This window comes from Capsicum annuum, chromosome 3 (assembly GCF_002878395.1).
Source record: "Capsicum annuum cultivar UCD-10X-F1 chromosome 3, UCD10Xv1.1, whole genome shotgun sequence".
In the NCBI taxonomy this organism is placed as follows: Eukaryota; Viridiplantae; Streptophyta; class Magnoliopsida; order Solanales; family Solanaceae; genus Capsicum; species Capsicum annuum.
In genome coordinates this window covers 25,239,396-25,257,291 of record NC_061113.1, presented here as the reverse complement: position 1 = coordinate 25,257,291, position 17,896 = coordinate 25,239,396, and the positions used below count along the sequence as shown (strand labels likewise).

The window sequence follows — 17,896 nt, the reverse complement described above, 5'->3', positions numbered from 1 at the left end:
ACTAAAGTTGACTCAAGTTTCGACGCTCACTAAAACTTGACTGATAGGAAAGTTTTCAACTTGACCTTGATTTAGGGGACCTTTATGATCTCAATTCATTCTCAAATAGGTTACCACACTACATACTTGATTAACATAGAAAATTTGCGTAGGATTTATGACTTTTGGATCATCTACGCATAGATATGACGGTTTTTATTCTAGCCCGAAATACGGGGCATTACACAAGTTTTTCTCTTATAATTAAATCATCATAAGCATAAGATCCACGAATCAATTTGTACATACCAGTACCTTATCTTGAACAAGGTACTAAACCAATCATCCCTTTTTTAAGAATTTCATTAGCAAATGCCAATCCAGGACCAAGTCCACAAATTTCTAAACAATCAATACCATAATTTATAGGCTCATGTGCATCTTCCCATTTTTGAGCTGCATTAAATCATATAATTTTTCGATTTGGTTTACATTCTTCAGGCAAGAAACCATCCCACACTTCTATAACATTATTTCCTATAACAATTTTTTTTAATTCCGCCTCGTCCTGAAATGTTGCTCTGCCCTGCAAATAGAAAAATTTGTATATTTTTCTTGCCATTACTAGTAGTGGTGTTGCATTCCTTCACTCTCTTTGAACTCATTAACCAACATATGTTTGATACAAGTAAAAGAAATATTAGGATCAAAATAATTTCATCACTTTTGGGCTTGGACATATTGTAATGACTCTCTTTGGTTATGAAATTGAAATGATCAAACAAATGTAGTACTCTTTTGTTTGGGTGATTGGAATATGCACATTTCTGTGTAAAATGCTAATTGTAACTTTTTTAGTTCCTTTTTTTAAGAAATGCACTTAATCTCATCAGTTATATCAGTAATAGGTAAATGAAATACATAACTTTAAATTTTCCCTTAAAAAGGAATTAACCATTGAATTGCTATTGATTATTCTGTCAAATACAATAATTGCAAAAGTTTATCAATCAATGATGTTTTTAGTTGTACGTAGATATAATGGTTTTATAATAAGGACTGAAAGCTTATCGATTGATTTTTACAATTTGCATTTTTATGTAGTCAAGTGATGTAGCTAGTGGACTCATTTCGCCTATCGGTGCAAGGAGATCACGTGATAATAATGATCCGAATGACATTCTTAGATTTCATTGCATTTGTTTTGGATATTCAATTATGATAATGTAATTGTGTGGTTGAAGTGAATCTTAGAATATTGAAGATTTTGTGTTTAAATTTGATTTTGGAGTTTGAAGATACTAGTTAATGTTGAAAATTTGAAATTTGAAGATGTTAATGTTGAAACTTTAATTTTGAAGTTTAATGTTCAATGTATTTTTATCTGCTTGTCAATTACAATGTTTACTCATGTTGTATTAATGATATATGAATTGAACCAATATTGGAGTATAGATTATGTCTAAAGGAAGAATTAAATTTGAGCTAAAATTAGAATCTATAATTAGTTATTGAAAATTGATGGGCCCTACTAAATTTTTTTAAAAAAATTATGGAGGTTTTAAACCCTGCAGTTTCTAAATAAAAATTTGTTATAAAAAAAATTAAATTTAGAGTAACAGGGGTCAACCGCCGAAAAACAACCCTCGCAAATTAATTATGGGGGTCAAGAAAATACTGTCGTATCTTGTTTGTGATGGCTCATATTGTGGGGGTTTTGGGAACCGCCAAAATTACATTTCCCCCGTAAACCTTAAAATTAACACCCGCATTTGACCCATTTTCTGTAGTATGTGTAGCTTCAATCGTTATAAAAGCTCCCACGAGCTATATGAGTCCGTCTTCCCTCACCGGAAAGGCCCCAGTGCATGTTAGCTGCATGAAATGATGATATCAATGAAGGTTGGGGAATCCACAACCATTTTCCAATCCATGATAATGTTGATAAGGTGTGACATAAGCACACAACCATTAAGACCAACCCTCAAGCCGGCAAATATAGATTTCCAATATCGGCCCTACGGGACCTCCACCTTCACAGTCATCTACACAACTCCCTTTAAGCCTAATTAAAATATTTACACATTCTCATTCATTAAACCAAGGACCATCCAATAAGGCACATACCATTGGTATTGTCATACCAATTATAGTTGTAAGATAATATAATTTTACCATTTTCATTGTGCACCAACTTGGAGGAATCCATGACCCCCATGATCTAATTATTCATCAACTTGGGGGAATCCCCGACCCCCATGATTCAATTATCCATTAACTTGTGGGAATCCACAAACCCGAAGGTTTGATTTAAAATCAATTCATGGCCATAAAGGCCTTTCAAAGCCATCTACTTTCCATTAGCCTTTTATGCAATGCAAATATTTAAATTTTGTTTCAATATGCATATATTCATATTTAAAAGATACTTTTATAAGGTTGGGTTGAGGTCATTACCAATTCAATTACCAAAATACATAAAGTTGGGGGAATCCACGACCCCCATAAATTTATTAAATCCATTTGGGGGAATCCACGACCCCCTATTCCCATTTACCATGCCCATGGACCCAATTAGTTCAAAAGTCATCAATTCAAAACATAAATGATTTACAAAAGCCATGGGAAAAGCAATTCAAGCAATAGTACTTAAAAGCCCTCAACCCAATTTCCAAATTAACAATTAAATCACATGGATAATAATCTTAAATACATGCTTTTAACAAAATAAGTTTTATGGAAGAGATACATGTCTGAGATATGAGGAGCTATAGAGAGAAACCACCAATTGAAGCTCTAGATGACCAATCCTTAGAAACCCTAACTTGTTCTTGACTTATGGATTTGGGAGAATAATAATGTTTATGTTACGATAATTTGATGATAATAGGACTACAAGAGTGTTTTAAGTCGTGGAATAAAAATTTGATGGGAGAAAAGACCGATTTACCCTTAATAAGAACTTGTAGGAAAAACTATCCCTAGTCGTTATAGGTCATCTCACGACTCATGACGTCTGGTTATGAGTCATTGATTGGACTCATAGTCTTGGAAGTAACTTAGGGAAACCTTATTTCTAGGGTAGCGAGTCACGCCTCATGACTTATGACCTCACCTTACGACTCATAAGGTTGAAATTGTGACATCAAAAGAAACTTGGGCATTCCTCACTGGTTTTCCTATGACTTGATCCCTATGACTCATAATGACTCTTCATGACTCATAAGGTGATTCGTTACCTAGGCAGTGAGCACAAGTGTCAAAAAAATTTCAGAAGCCAAAAATTTGGGGTGTTATTGCGAGCCCCATCCACATTGTCCTCAGGTAAGACAGAGTTCCCAATAGAGTTTCTACGAACATCAGATCTTTAGGGAGGCATGATCGGGACCATGAGAAAGATAGGAGTTAGAGAAGTTTCATAACACTAGACACGTTGATAAAACAAAAGAAAAATATTCCTAACTGCCTCGTAGTCTCCTTCTTATAAGTGCGGCAAACTAAACACTCATAAAAAGGACTCTACTCAACCTGACCTTGTGGACACTGAATGACTCTAAACCACGCTCTGATACCAAGTTTATCATGACCTAAATCAAGGTATGTCCATGACGGGTATCTCAAGCCTACCAGGGATCGGACACCACCCTCTTCACCTAACATCAAAAGCATAATAATAGTAATAATGACAATGCAAAAGCCAACTACACAGTAATAAGAAGATGGATAAGTTACTCAAATAAAATTTTAGAGTTAAAACAATAACCAACCAACCCACATTTCTCAATAATATCCTCTAAAACCAGAATACCAAAATGGTTAGGATATGCACCTGACCATGACCAAAACAATCCAAAGTACTAAGTCAAAATAAGAGAATATGGAAATGATAAGGCCTTCCAAACGATGAAGGCTCACTACTTCACAGCAACTTGATGAGAATGTTAATCCACCTAACACTGCACAAGGGTAAAAGAAGTAACTTCGGACCCTACATTATAAAACAATATAGCATCCTAGAATGGTCAATGAGATAAGAACTAGAATGTAACTTAGTATAGGGATGAAAAAATTCCATGTCCAAAACCAAACTAAACCACATGCACACATTGTATATACATATATATAAAATGTTTGGATAGGAAACAAGGTTTAATCATGAGATTTAAAACCATTAACCTAGAATGTGTAGCTCTAATTATCTTAAGGGCACCCACAGGATATATGGGTTTAACCTCCCCTACTGAATGGGCCACAGTGCGCGTTAGCTACATGAACTAGAGAAATTTGAGGAAAGGACAAAGACACTGAGGCTCCAACTGTAATAAAAAATATATATAATATGTGAACTATGTACAGGTCATAAAGACCCCCACACCGGTAAATGTGGTTTCCAGTATCGGTCCCCCCAGAACTCCACCTTCCACGGCGATCTATACAACCCCCTTTAAGTCCAAATTAAAACCATTTACACACATTCCCATCCATCAACCAAGGAGTCTTTTAATTAAGTATTTACCGTTGGTATCTTCATACCAAATAAATTTAATCTTACAAGCCAATTCCATTATGCTAAAGCAAAACCAATTAGCTAAATTGACTCCAAAGTTTCAAATTTAAAACCAATCCAAGGCCAACAAGGCCTTTCAAAACTAATATATGTTCTATTAGCCTTTATATAGTACAACATTCCAAAAGTGAAGTAGATTTTGTATATGTCTATGCTTCTAAACCAACTTCACAAGTTGGGTTGAGGTTAAAGACTTCCAAACCATTGAACTATAAAATTTGGGGAAACTCATGTTTCCCTTCCCAATTCCCACACCTATGCATTTATTTAGTTCAAAATCATGAGAATAAAGCATAAACAACCAATTCAAAACTATGAGAAATCAATTCATAAAACAACCATTCCAAATCCCTCAACCCATATTCAAAACCCAATAATTAAACCACATGGACAACAATTTAACATATGTTTTTGTGTAAAATTAGCTTAGAGAAGAGATATATGCCTGAACCACATAAGAATTTGTAATCAATTTGAAGTTTGGAGCTCGGATGATGAATGCACCGCAAAACCCTTGAATGTTTTTGGGTTTTGTGTTTGAGGGTAAAATAGGGAGATTTGATGTTTAAAAACTTATGGGAATGGGACTATTTTATGTTTAAAAGTCATGAAAAAGGTGAAAAGACCAAAAGCCCCTCACCAAAAAATAAGACTGGATGAAAATTATACCTTGGCATGGTACACCAATATTGCAGAGGTTATCTTCCGTGCAACACAAATGTCGCAGAGGGTAACATCCATGACACGGTGATGTTGTAGAGGCACACTGCCTCAGAGTTCCAAAATAGCCCCAAACTTTTTTTTGAAAATTCCAAAACTTTCCCCAATTACATTTAACATTCCTAAACACAATTTAAGTCATAAACCGATATTATGAACACGAGAAGGTCAAAAATAAATGGATCAAAATTTTAAGGGTCTGAAAGTAGGTGCCACCTATGGCTCGTAAGTGACCACCAACTCAAGTTTTACTCTTTTGTTGTGGAAAGGTTTCCATGTAATCTATAAATACTCTTTTGATGTTCTAGTTAGTTTATGCACTTATACTATTCACAAACATATCTTTTGATTATGAGATTGGCTTGTGATCATGAGATTATTGTATTCTTGATTTTTGGTTGATTTATTGATTTGAGACTTTGGATTTTCTTTTTATATTATTATGATATTGATTTGATGCTTTCAATTATGAATTCTGTGGATTGTTTCACAACTATGAGCGTCTAATTACCTTAATTAAGGTTATGGGAACCCTAGAAATTTAATAAATTAGGGGAAGTGTGCAGTCTTTTTAAATCATTATTGCTACATGTATTGTGATTCTTTTTGCTTTAATTTCTTTTTTAATGGTTACAAACATTAGGAAATCACCTGTATTTGATACTGACTTGAGAGAGTGGTAGAGATTGGGAAAATAAGATCACAATAGTTATTTGAGACTATCAACCCTCATCTAATAACCTAAAACCCAGAAAAGATAGTTAAACTAAGATCCAAGAAAAGGGTTGGTAATGCAACACTTTAAGACCAAGAGAAGATGAGTGAGATTCACCAAAGGGTGCTGAGATGTTTTTGGTGAGACATAACTTATCATATTACATGTGTAGCAGTGAGATAGTGAATTAAGCACGATAAACCTACGGAGTTAGAATCTAGGGGGAACACAAGCCTTGTGTTTGTTGTAGATTTTTTACACCCAATAGCATTTAAATCTTCTCACTTTTAATGACGACTATAAATTCCCCCATTTACTTTTCTGCACTGCCCAACTATTTCAACAAGTTTGAGGGATTGTTCTGACCTGTTCCCTTTGGGTTCAAACCTAATCTCGCTGGGGTACTATATTTTAACATCAATCACCTTATACTTATTGGAGGTGTAGTTTAGGCTACATCAAGAAGCAACAACATTAACCATCTTTGGAGGATCCCCATTACATTCTTGGTAAGAAGATTACCTTGAGTTATCACTTTAACCATATTCTTATCTGATATTTTATCCTTTTTCCTTTGTTCTTCACTTACAAAAAATGTAGAGGGAGACACCACGACTACCTTGGTATCTGTTGTATTAAAACCTCAACTTTTCATGGTCACTCGATCTAACAAAGCCACCATAACACCATAAGATTACTTTATAATAGATTATTTAGTTGTATTATCGGTTATCATCTTGCTCAATTGGTCCAATTCTCTAAAGAATATTTGTAGAACATTTTATCCGAGACCTCATGATTTAGGCATTGCATTAGCTTCTTGTTAAATCACTTACATGACTCATGCAATGGTTAGCCATTAAGTTATCAAAAGTTAATGTTTTCATCCTTTAGTTGCAATATCCGTGAAGGAGGAAAAAATCAATCCAAGAATTCTTTCGGTGGTTCAACCTATGAAGTAATAGATCCTACGCGTAAATCCCACAATCATAAGATTGCTTCTCCCATCAATGAGAATGGGAAAAGACACAAACATATTGAATCTTGATATATGTGGGTGATATCAAATGAAAGACACACGTTAATGAAATTCTTAAAGTGTAGATTGAAATTCTCATAGGCTTGACCCCCAAATAACCTTTTATTTATAGAAAATGAAGCATTATGCTAGTAATGTGAAACATTCAATTTCTAGTGACCAGCGGTTTATGAATGGCACTAGCTCGGCCCATATCTTTGAGGTGATTTCTTCTTCGTGATGCCTATCAAAAGTACTGGTATTGGTACCATGTTGTCTTATGGTATCATGTAAAGTATGGTCGCCACGTAATAAAGAATAAAATAATAAATAATGTAAAATAAACACTTTGACTAACTCAAAGTGACTAGTAACCTTACAAGAATGAAAACTATGTTTCACTCTCAAGAAATGGCACTAAAATTTGATGACACTTAAATTACACCTCTAAGGTATAAGAAATCGTCTTAAATTTAGACCCAACAAAAGTTGGGGTCGAATTCTTAGGGAATAAGAACACAAATTTCAAACTTAAGTGGTAGAAGTAACTAGAATTTGGCTTATAATAGGGTGTAAACTAAACAAGAAAGGAAAATTAGGGGTTTGCTTGAACACTTTTAGATTTAACAATTTTATCACAATGAAAATGCAATTTTAAAGATAAAAATTATTAGAGATAAAACCAAATGTGAAATAGAACTCGGGGTTATGCTTTACTAAGTATGGGTGCATGCATGGGTAATCAAATATTTGTTTAAATATATCTAAAACTTATGGTTAGGCTAGATTATAAATATTTAGCATCAATGTGTCATCAAACATCAATTCTCACAACTGGTTTCTTTCAAACACCTCATAAGTGCATCAATTTAAGCAATCTACAGCCTCAACTAGTAATCTTATGTCAAAGCAACATGATTAAATGATGTAAATCAAGTTATTATTCACAACCATTCCTCAGCCTTATCCCTTTTCTGAAGGATGATAAGCATTCAAGGGTTACTAGAGTTTTCAACCTCTAATTTTCAATTAAAACTTGAGTAAGAGTAAAAGCCATAAAAATTGGCCAATTAGGAAGAAAAATAAACAAAACCAATACTATAATCACTACTTATTCAAGCATAATCCTAAGCAAAAAAATTAGTTACTTATAGAGAGAGAAATAGGAGATTTACCACAATTCTTAGCTTATTATTCCATTGAATCACAAATTTATACAATAATGAAGATCTTAATTCAATAAAACTTGAGTATAAGTCATTAATTTTTCACTTGAAGTTTCACTCTAATGTTTCAAACTTTAAAAAGTACGAGAATGGAGGTCAAAAGCTGAAACCCCTATTTAGACCCAAAATTCATGTTTAATAGAAATTATAAAAATGCCTCAATACTGGAGACCTACTGGCATTGGTGCCAGCGTAGCTGGGTGACTTGAATATGTAGGTCACCTTTCTAGGTCATACTACATACGCAGTCAGGTATGTGCACCCACTAGTGGCTCCCGATTTGACCAAATAAACTTTTACACTTATTTTCTTCAATTTTTGCAATCCAATTGACTTATATGACTTGATCAACTTTATTTTCAACCTCTACCTGCACAAATGATCATAAAACATTAGAACTACCTCGAATGTAAGGGCTTGATTTTGTGAATTTTTTATTTTTATGTGTTTTGGCCATTTTACCCCTTTTCATGATTTCTACGTGATATTTATGGTGTGTGGAATGATTGGCATGATTCTCAATACAATTAAAAATAATTTATGTAAGTTTGTGGTTTTTAGATGGTAAAAAGGCCTTATAGTTGACTTTGGTCAATATTTATTATTCTACATGTCAGATGGAAAAATGGACAAAGCCAGGAGATTCAGAATATTGATTTTGGGGTGGTAGCATGACTGGTGTGATTCATGTATTTTGGGTCTCAATTGACTCTTAGTTCAAAAAATTGTGAAATTGGGTCTCGGGGGTTAATTTTTTGAAAACAACCTCTTTTAAAAAATTTGATGTCTTTATTGAGTACGAAATGCCGAATTTAGTATAGTAACACTTTTATTTACCTACACGGGATTCTGAATGAATCTCGAGGGCTTGATCTGTAACTTTGCATTTTTAGTAAAGTTATTAGTGCACCAGCTATCTAGTGTAACCGCTTTAGCGGTCATGGGACTGCTAAAACAGTGATCTCTTTAGCATCTCAAGCACAGCTAAAGTGCATCCCAGCTAGTACCCAGGTACTAATTTAGAGGTTAACCCATGTAGGGTTGGACCACTTTAGTGGTCGACCTTCACTAAAGTGGTGACCTCTTCAGCGATCAATTGATTGCTTTAGCAGTCAGTGTTAGGTTAATATAAAAACTTCTTTCTTGATTTTCTTCTATTTTTTTTTGACTTTGAGCCTTGGGTTGAGGGGATTTTGTGATATAGAAGTAAGTAATAAAACTAAAAATGACCTAAAATAAAGGAGATGAAGTAGAGACAAACACACAAGAAGCAAAGTAACTCATGGATTCAAGACAAAACACAAGATAATTGCATAAAAAGAAAGGATAGTTAGTGAGACATAACCATTACAATACAATAGGAACCAAAGTGTGTATCAAATACCAAAACCCACTAAAGATAGAAGTGGAAACACCATACTCTTACATTGACACAAAAGGGACTCAAACCTCCCCAAAGCACCAATGTGTCTAAGCCAATTTACACCACAAGTAATTCTACACTCAAGGATGCCCTAGTTTCAATGCCTTTTCCAAGTCCTACACTACAAACACTCCTCACAAAAGAGTTCACTCAATATTCATCAAAATATAATGAAAATAGAAGCCTAAATTTCTATTTATAGTTATTATATGCAAAGACAAAAATGCCCTTAATAAGTTCGAAGGTTAGGCGTCTCTTGAGTGTTGGTTTTGGAGTGTAAAAGACCATAATGCCCTTAATGAGAGAGGACAAAGGGGCATCTTTAGAGTGCATGGTTCATTCTTCTCTCCTCAACTTATGCCAATGCTTTGAAATGGTCAAAAAGACCTTCATCCACTTGTAAGCCCGATCTTGATCCTTTGAGCAAGATCTTGTACCCTTTGTACCCATATCATCCTATCCATCTTGAAAGGATATAGAAATAAGCTATAAAACTGAAAATAACCTAAAAGAAAGGATATGAAGTAGAGACAAACACACAAGAAGCAAAGTAACTCACAGATACAAGACAAAACATAAGATAATTGCATAAAAAGGAAAGATAGTTAGTGAGACATAACCATTGATAGTTAGTGAGACATACCATTACAATACAATAGGAACCAAGGTGTGTATCAAACACCAAAACCCACTAAATCTTGTAATGGAAATACCACACTCTTACGTTGACACAAAAGGTACTCAAACCTCCCCAAAGCACAAACATGTCTAAGCCGATTTGCACCACAAGTGATTTCACACTCAAGGATGCCCTAGTTTCAATGACTTTTCCAAGTACTACACTACAAACAATCCTCACAAAAGAGTTCACTCAATATTCATCAAAAGCTAATGAAAATATAAGCCTAAATATCCATTTATAGTTATTATATGCATAGACTAAAATGCCCTTAATGAGCTTGAAGGTGAGGTGTCTCTTGAGTGTTGGTTTTGGAGTGTAAAAGACCACAATTCCTTAATGAGAGAGGAAAAATGGAAAGCTTTGGAGTGCATGGTTCATTCTTCTCTCTTTAACTTATGCCAATGCTTTGAAATGGTCCAAAAGACCTCTATCCACTTGTAAACCCGAGATTGGTCCTTTGAGAAAGATCTTGTACCCTTTGCAGCCATATCATCCTCTCCATATTAAAAGGAATTTGACCAAAAATTCATACCATGCAAAACCAAAGAGAGGGAAAACAATAACACAATACTCATGGTATGAGGGTTAGCATTAGTACCATAAATATCATCAAGCGAAGGTTGTTCACACTTGAAATATATCCACGGTCCTTTGTGTGGGACATGAAAAACTTAGTATAAATGGCATAAAAGAAGTGGTCATGATAAACATAAAGAGATAAGAAAGAACTTTGTCTCCCTATAATAGTATCTACAATCAAACATTTCTTATCGTTTTGACCAAGCATCAAGTTGGAAGGGTAAAGACTTCCACATTCCAAGAGGGTACCGGGATCAAATGGTAAAAGTAGACAAGGACATAAGCCGAGGCTACCATTTTATTCTACTAGAATGCCATCCTCACAATCACACAAGCCATTTGTATTTACGAGAGGACTACATTTTAAAGGGAAGGAGTTATGGATCACAAGTCCCTCCTCAAAAAGATATATTCCAAAGTTCACAAAATTTAGATTCACATGATCTCTAGGAACAAAACTAATAGTAAAGCTTTCATTACACAGTATGTTCAAAGAATCATGTCCATTATGATGATCAACACTATAGATATCATCACTAACTTGAGGTTTTTCAAGCACACCATACACATGCCTAAGTAGTAAACTACATTTAAGAGTGAATTGATCATCATGCACACTAAGAGTACAACCAAGGAAGGATGCATGTACTTCTACACTAGAAAAACCCAAAACTATATCACATTGGCAACTACTAGCCATATCACAATATTTTAAACTTAAAGAAGTGTAGAGTGTAGCATTGTTACCTCGGTTTGCACCATGGCAGTCCACTTTCTCCTTTGGGAAGATCTTATTACAAGGTAATGTCTCAAGACACCCCTTTTGAATCATTTCTTCTTCACCCTTCCCAATGTTGGAACTCTCCGCCAAGGCCTCCATTGGATCATCAATTATGTGTTTGGGGGGAACTCTTTTTGGATTCTCCTTTGGAAGTATATAATCTTGGACCTGCACATAAAAAGAATCAATACTAGGCAAAATTCTAGCATTTAGGTTAGTGAGTAACAAGGGGTTATGATACGGGTTTGAGGTTGGTATTTGGATTCCAAGTCCTTCTTGTTGGACTTGAGTGAATTGAGGGTCAAGTGGTCTTGTGGGGTTTTGGCTTTGAGAGTAAGTGAGGGTTTGGGTATGATTTTGTGGAGGTCTTGGTAGATAGAACACTTGATGTAGGGTCTTGGGTGTAATGGTAGTAGAGTTGTTTTGGACATACCCACTCGAAGACATATGGTAGTGTAGAGAAGTAGAGGGTCGGGAGTTCCTTCGACTCTCAAGTTAATCCAACATCCTAATCATTTTTGCCATATCCCCTTTGATTGATGTCATATCCCCTTTTATTGAGCCAATATCTTAGTCTAATCTTTCAAAACTCGCATTCATCCTAGCCATATCACGATAAATGGTTTCAACAAGAGCCAAAATAACATTATTACACAGTTGTCCATCATTTGGGAGGTTTAACCCTCAAGTTCCATGGATAATGTACCTAAATAAAAGAAACAAACCTACAAAATGAATAATCAAGTTAGTTCAAATAACCTCACACACTCTCACTCTCTGTTTTACCTCACACTTGGTTTCACAAGTGTTAAAAATTGGCTTGTACTCCGTGAGTGATTGAGGGATGAGTATACTTATACCCAGAATAGATTTTCGTTTAAGTTGACTCGAAGAAAACTTTTTTCATTCTTGAACCAACAAAGCATAACGAATCACAAAATGAGAAAATTCACACAAGGAACAAAAACACGAAAGAAAAGACTCTAAACTAATTCTCAACCTAGTGGATAGTTACTAGTTTGCTAATTAGTGATAGAATAAACTAAATGTAGTTTAGGAAACAATGAATTAAAACTAAGAATCCAAAAATTTGAGCTTAGGGTTTGTTTTGAAAAGTGATAACGTGGCAGTTTGTGGTTGGTCATATTTTTTTTGAAAATTTCTTGTGTTCCAACTTTGAATTTTTGATCAATCTTCACTAAAGGGGTGTAGTTTCGGTTTTGAGGGGGCAATGGAAGAATTGGAGCCTTTTTCAAGTTCAAAAATAGTTTGAATTTGAAATGGTCCCCCCCTTGTACTTTCCTTTATACTAGAATATTCCTTTTGTTGTTTTCTTCCTTTGGAAGACTTGGAAGATGCTTGGAATATTCCTTGAGCAAACAAGTACTACACCCTCTCTCTTCTTATTTTTAGATCAAATAACCACTTTTTGATTTTCTTCTTCAACAAGATATGAAGAACTTAAAAAACTCCAAGAACACTCAAGGTTTGACCAAAGTTGACCCTTAAGCAAATGACCTCCAAATTCAATGATTCTTGAAGATCCAAGGTCCCTTTGATAGACTAAATACAAATATCACAATTTCAAACAAATATCACAATTTCAACCACAAAATACCACAAACACCCTTGCCAAAAATGAGATCTACCTCGAGTTTCTTCAAACTCAAGCTTAAAAAAGGTGGATGGCTAAAAACAACCCGAATTTAGCTCAAATTTTAGATCCAGACTCTATTAGTGCTAGTGAACAAGTATCTAGTACTAGAAACTAACAAAACACACAAAAATTACCCAGATCTATATTTGAAAAATCTACCCAAAGTATAAAACATAAACAACATTTTTTTTATTTTTGGATTTTAGACACTCATTTTGTGTTGATTTTCTCAAGGTAACAACAATCTAAGACTTAGAATTGTATGAGCAATTCTAAAATGTGGATCTAATACTAAATGATATATAAATAATCTCTAAAATTGAAAATGACCTCAAATAAAGGAGATGAAATAGAGACAGACACACAAGAAGCAAAGTAAATCACGGATTCAAGACAAAACGCAAGATAAGTGCATAAAAAGGAAAGATAGTTAGTGAAACATAAACATTACAATACAATAGGAACAAAGTGTGCATCAAACACCAAAATCCTCTAAAGCTTTTAATGGAAACACCATACTCTTACGTTGACACAAAAGGGACTTAAACCTCCCTAAAACACCAATGTGTCTAAGCCAATTTGCACCACAAGTGATTCCACAGTCAAGGATGCCCTAGTTTCAATGACTTTTCCAAGTCCTGCACTAGAAACACTCCTCACAAAAGAGTTCACTCAATATTCATCAAAAACTAATGAAAATAGAAGCCTAAATGTCTCTTTATAGTTATTATATGCAACGACAAAAATGCCCTTAAGGGGCTTGAAGGTGAGGCGTCTCTTGAGTGTTGGTTTTGGAGTGTAAAAGATTATGCCAATGCTTTGAAATTGTCAAAAATACCTTCATCCACTTGTAAACCCGAGCTTGGTCCTTTGATAAAGATCTTGTACCCTTTGTCACTATATCATTTTGGTTGACTTCTTCCATTTTTAAGCTTGGGTAAGCTCCAATCACTATTTCTATTATTTTACCTTAATTTTTCTTACCTAAAATTCATCAATTCTTGATTTCAAAAGTGGAATTTGAGGATTTTGGACCAGCCAAAAAATGGTTTTCTTCAAATTTAAATCTCGTTTTCACTTAAATTTTCTTATATGATTCCTTAATCATGGGTAATGTGTTTATGAATAAAATTTAGAGTTTTACCCTTTTTTTGAAAACCCATTCTGAGGGTTCATTTTGGCCTCGACTTGAAAATAAGAAATATGGGTATCGTTGGTTTTCTTTTAACTTGTAGATCCTATTTTTGTATGTTTTAGTTGGTTATGAGGTTGTTTGAGAGAGAAAGTCTCCGATTTTTAGGTTCTTGGACTAGATTTCTTCACTTAAAGGTAGTTTATGGATTAATCTTCTTCAGAATGGGTCGGGTAGTTAATGTTTATACAAATGCATGCTATAGGTTTGGGTAATAATCATATAAATAATTTTACTATTGTTATGTGCCTTTGCAAGGGCTTATGTTATTGTTATTGGTGATTTGAATAGTAATTAAAATGTGTGGCCTGTGTGAGGGTTTTATTTGATATTGTTGGCTTCTTGTATACAGTTGGTTGTTTTAATTATGGTAGAAATTCCTAAGTTGGGGTTAATGTGATATTAGTGATGTGTTACTTGCATATTTCACTCTAATAGTACATGGCTTATATTGAATCATGGATGGTTGACATATTGAGTGGATTTTGATGTCACATGCATGTATATTGGTTGGATTTAAGGCCTTCATACTGGTTTGGTTTTGATCATTACATCCTTATATCAAACATATATTCATAACATATTTCTACCATTATATAAATACTGATTTGTGATAGAAAGTGATACTTTTACCAAACCTTCTACCATAGCCCATGAGTGAGAAGAGATTAAATATTGAGTTTGGGATTGAATATTCATATTTTATCTGGGTTGTGACCCCCCATGGGTCTTACCTGGAAGCATAAATGTTTGAGGTGTATATGGAGGTTATGCAATGACCTCAGACATATCACATCATCATTATTATCATTCTCATTGAATGTTATTCATTATACATCTCTAGTGTTTTGTTTTTGTTTGTCATCTGATGCATGTTTATTCTATTTCTTTTATGTATATATTTTTTCCCTTTGTGATATATTTAAAACTGTTAATGGAGATGGTATAAGCTACCGTTTGGGATATTTTCTTATCACAGGTGATGTGCTCATAGTGTGTATTTTTATACCTTATTTTCTACTTTGCTTAGTCAACCTATAATACCTACTGAGTACAAATGGACCATACACATTCATACTGTGTCCTTTCAATGTAGATCTAGGTATGAGCGCATCGCACAAGAACTGAGTTTGGGCTATGATTTGATATATTCGAGGTAAGGTAGATCCATGTTTCCAAAGAGAACTTTAACCTTATTCTATCTATTTTATATCATATTTTGTACAAATAGATAGACTTGTGGTTTCTTTTGGATTGTTAGTTATATTTTTAGACTTCGAGTTGTATGTAGATTGTTCTTACACTATGACACTAGATTTTGGGATGGTTTATGATATTTATTATTGTTCATACTTTTACTATTGTTGTAATGTATAGTCTAACTTCACTCTAGAAATCTTTCCTTGGGATTTCTGCTATGACTTTGTATTACATAGCAGTTTGGGTGATCATCTAACTTGTCAAGGGTTAGCCGTGATAAGTGCTATCATGACCCTTAGTTTTTGGGTTGTGACAAATTGGTATTAGAACATCCAGTTGTATTGGCCTCATTAGTGTAAGAACAGTGTGTCTGGTAGAGCCTCATAGATTAGTACGTAGACGTCCATAGCTATCTTTGAGAGGCTATAAGATATCATCAGGAAACTTTTTTTTTATACTCATTGTCTCGATCTTTCATACCTTTTATTTTGAATTACGTTTCACTCTTTTTTACATAGATGGTGAGGAATAGTTCCCAAAAGGCTAGAGATGTTGAGCCATTATTTGAGGAGACAACCTAGTCTAGGGGTGAGTTGTGAGTCATGGATGGGCCCGAGTTGGAGGGAGGGAATGAGGATCTGCTTATTCCAGAGGTAGTACCATAGGGATCTCCCCTGAGCCTCTGCTTGGGCATGGTAAAGATATGAGACCTACTAATGTTGCACAAAGTTCTTCTACCTCAGTCTTGGAGGTGTTATTAATTCATTTCCTGAAACTTTTAAAGGGTGTCTCTTCATGTGTACCTGGTTTTCCTCCAGCTCCAAGTATTGTACCTCTTTTAAAGACAGAGTCTACTCATAGTTTTCCTCTATCTCCAAGTTTTGTACCTCCATCTATGCCAGATTTTGCCTATGATGTTTCTCTAGCTCTGAGTGTGGTTCCTCCAGTAGTAGTGACATTTGCTTATGGTACTCCATAGAATTCGAGTGTTGTTCCTCCTTCTGTGTTAGTATCCAAGTATGGTATTCCAAGATCATGAGTTTAGACTTCATCTATGTTACCTCTTAGGTGGAATCTCATCCAATTGGATTTACTATACCTCCTATTGTGATGGGTAAAGTTATGTCATATGAGAATTAGAAGAGGTTTGAGAGATTTACTCGCTTGGAGCCACCCAAGTTCAGTGGTGCTATGGGCGAGGATGTCTACAAGTTCTTGATTTATTCTCATGAGAAATTGTATAATCTTGGATCTCTTGAGTCGCATAGGGTTGCTTACAAAACCTATCAGTTGAGAGTGTAGCCAGGGATTGATGGAGGTCACTTTTGTTGCAGACCTCTTGGTTTTCCAGAGATGATTTCGAATCAGTTTATTGAGGGTTTTTTAGAAAGGTTCGTGCCATATAGTTTGATAGATTAGATGGCAGGTGAGTTTGATCACTTGGAGTAGCGCTCCATGGCTGTCATCGAGTTTGAGGAACGTTTCCATGTCCTATCTATATATTATTTTGCAAGTATTACCACCCAAGTCTGATAAGATTGGGATTTTAGGAAGGTATTAGATGTTTTTTTAGTAGGCTACAACCCAGATAATAGTGTCAGGGGCATTATTTCAAAGTATAGTGGATCGTTTCTTCGAGCTTCTCAGAGAATTTCCAAGAGGGTATGCTGTCAGGGTGAGTTCAGTGGTTGCACCCCTTGAGGTAGAGAATTCAAGAGGTTCTTGTGGGTACCATGGTATATCAGTACAAGCAGCTTTATATGGTTCAGGTAGTAGTTCTTCTGGTTCAATGCCTTTGGGTAGCGGGCGTCATCTCAGGGTGTTCTTTCTAACTCAACCGTACCTCCTCCAATTGAGTCAGACCGAAGAGGTTGCTATCTATGTGATAAATATGGCCATGTGGGTAAATATTATTCCTGCCATGTTTTTAGACCTACTTCTGTATTGACAGTAAGAGGTGACCCTCAGGGAGGTAGAGGTACTAAACAAGATAGCATGTGACAAGCTTAAGGAAATTTTAAACAAGTCTATAACCGACGACCGATGATCGCCCAAATAACCGACCAACACCATCCAATATCCACAGTAGTCCAAAAAAATCCTCTACCAAAACTAAATATCAATAAAGTGTCGGGACATGCCCCTGACTATATCCAA

At 34.9% G+C, this 17,896-nt stretch overlaps 1 pseudogene; it reads right to left on the bottom strand.

Moving 5' to 3' along the window:
- Nucleotides 1-220: 220 nt before the first annotated feature.
- Nucleotides 221-719, bottom strand: LOC107857664 (annotated as a pseudogene).
- Between the last annotated feature and the right edge of the window lie 17,177 nt (nt 720-17,896).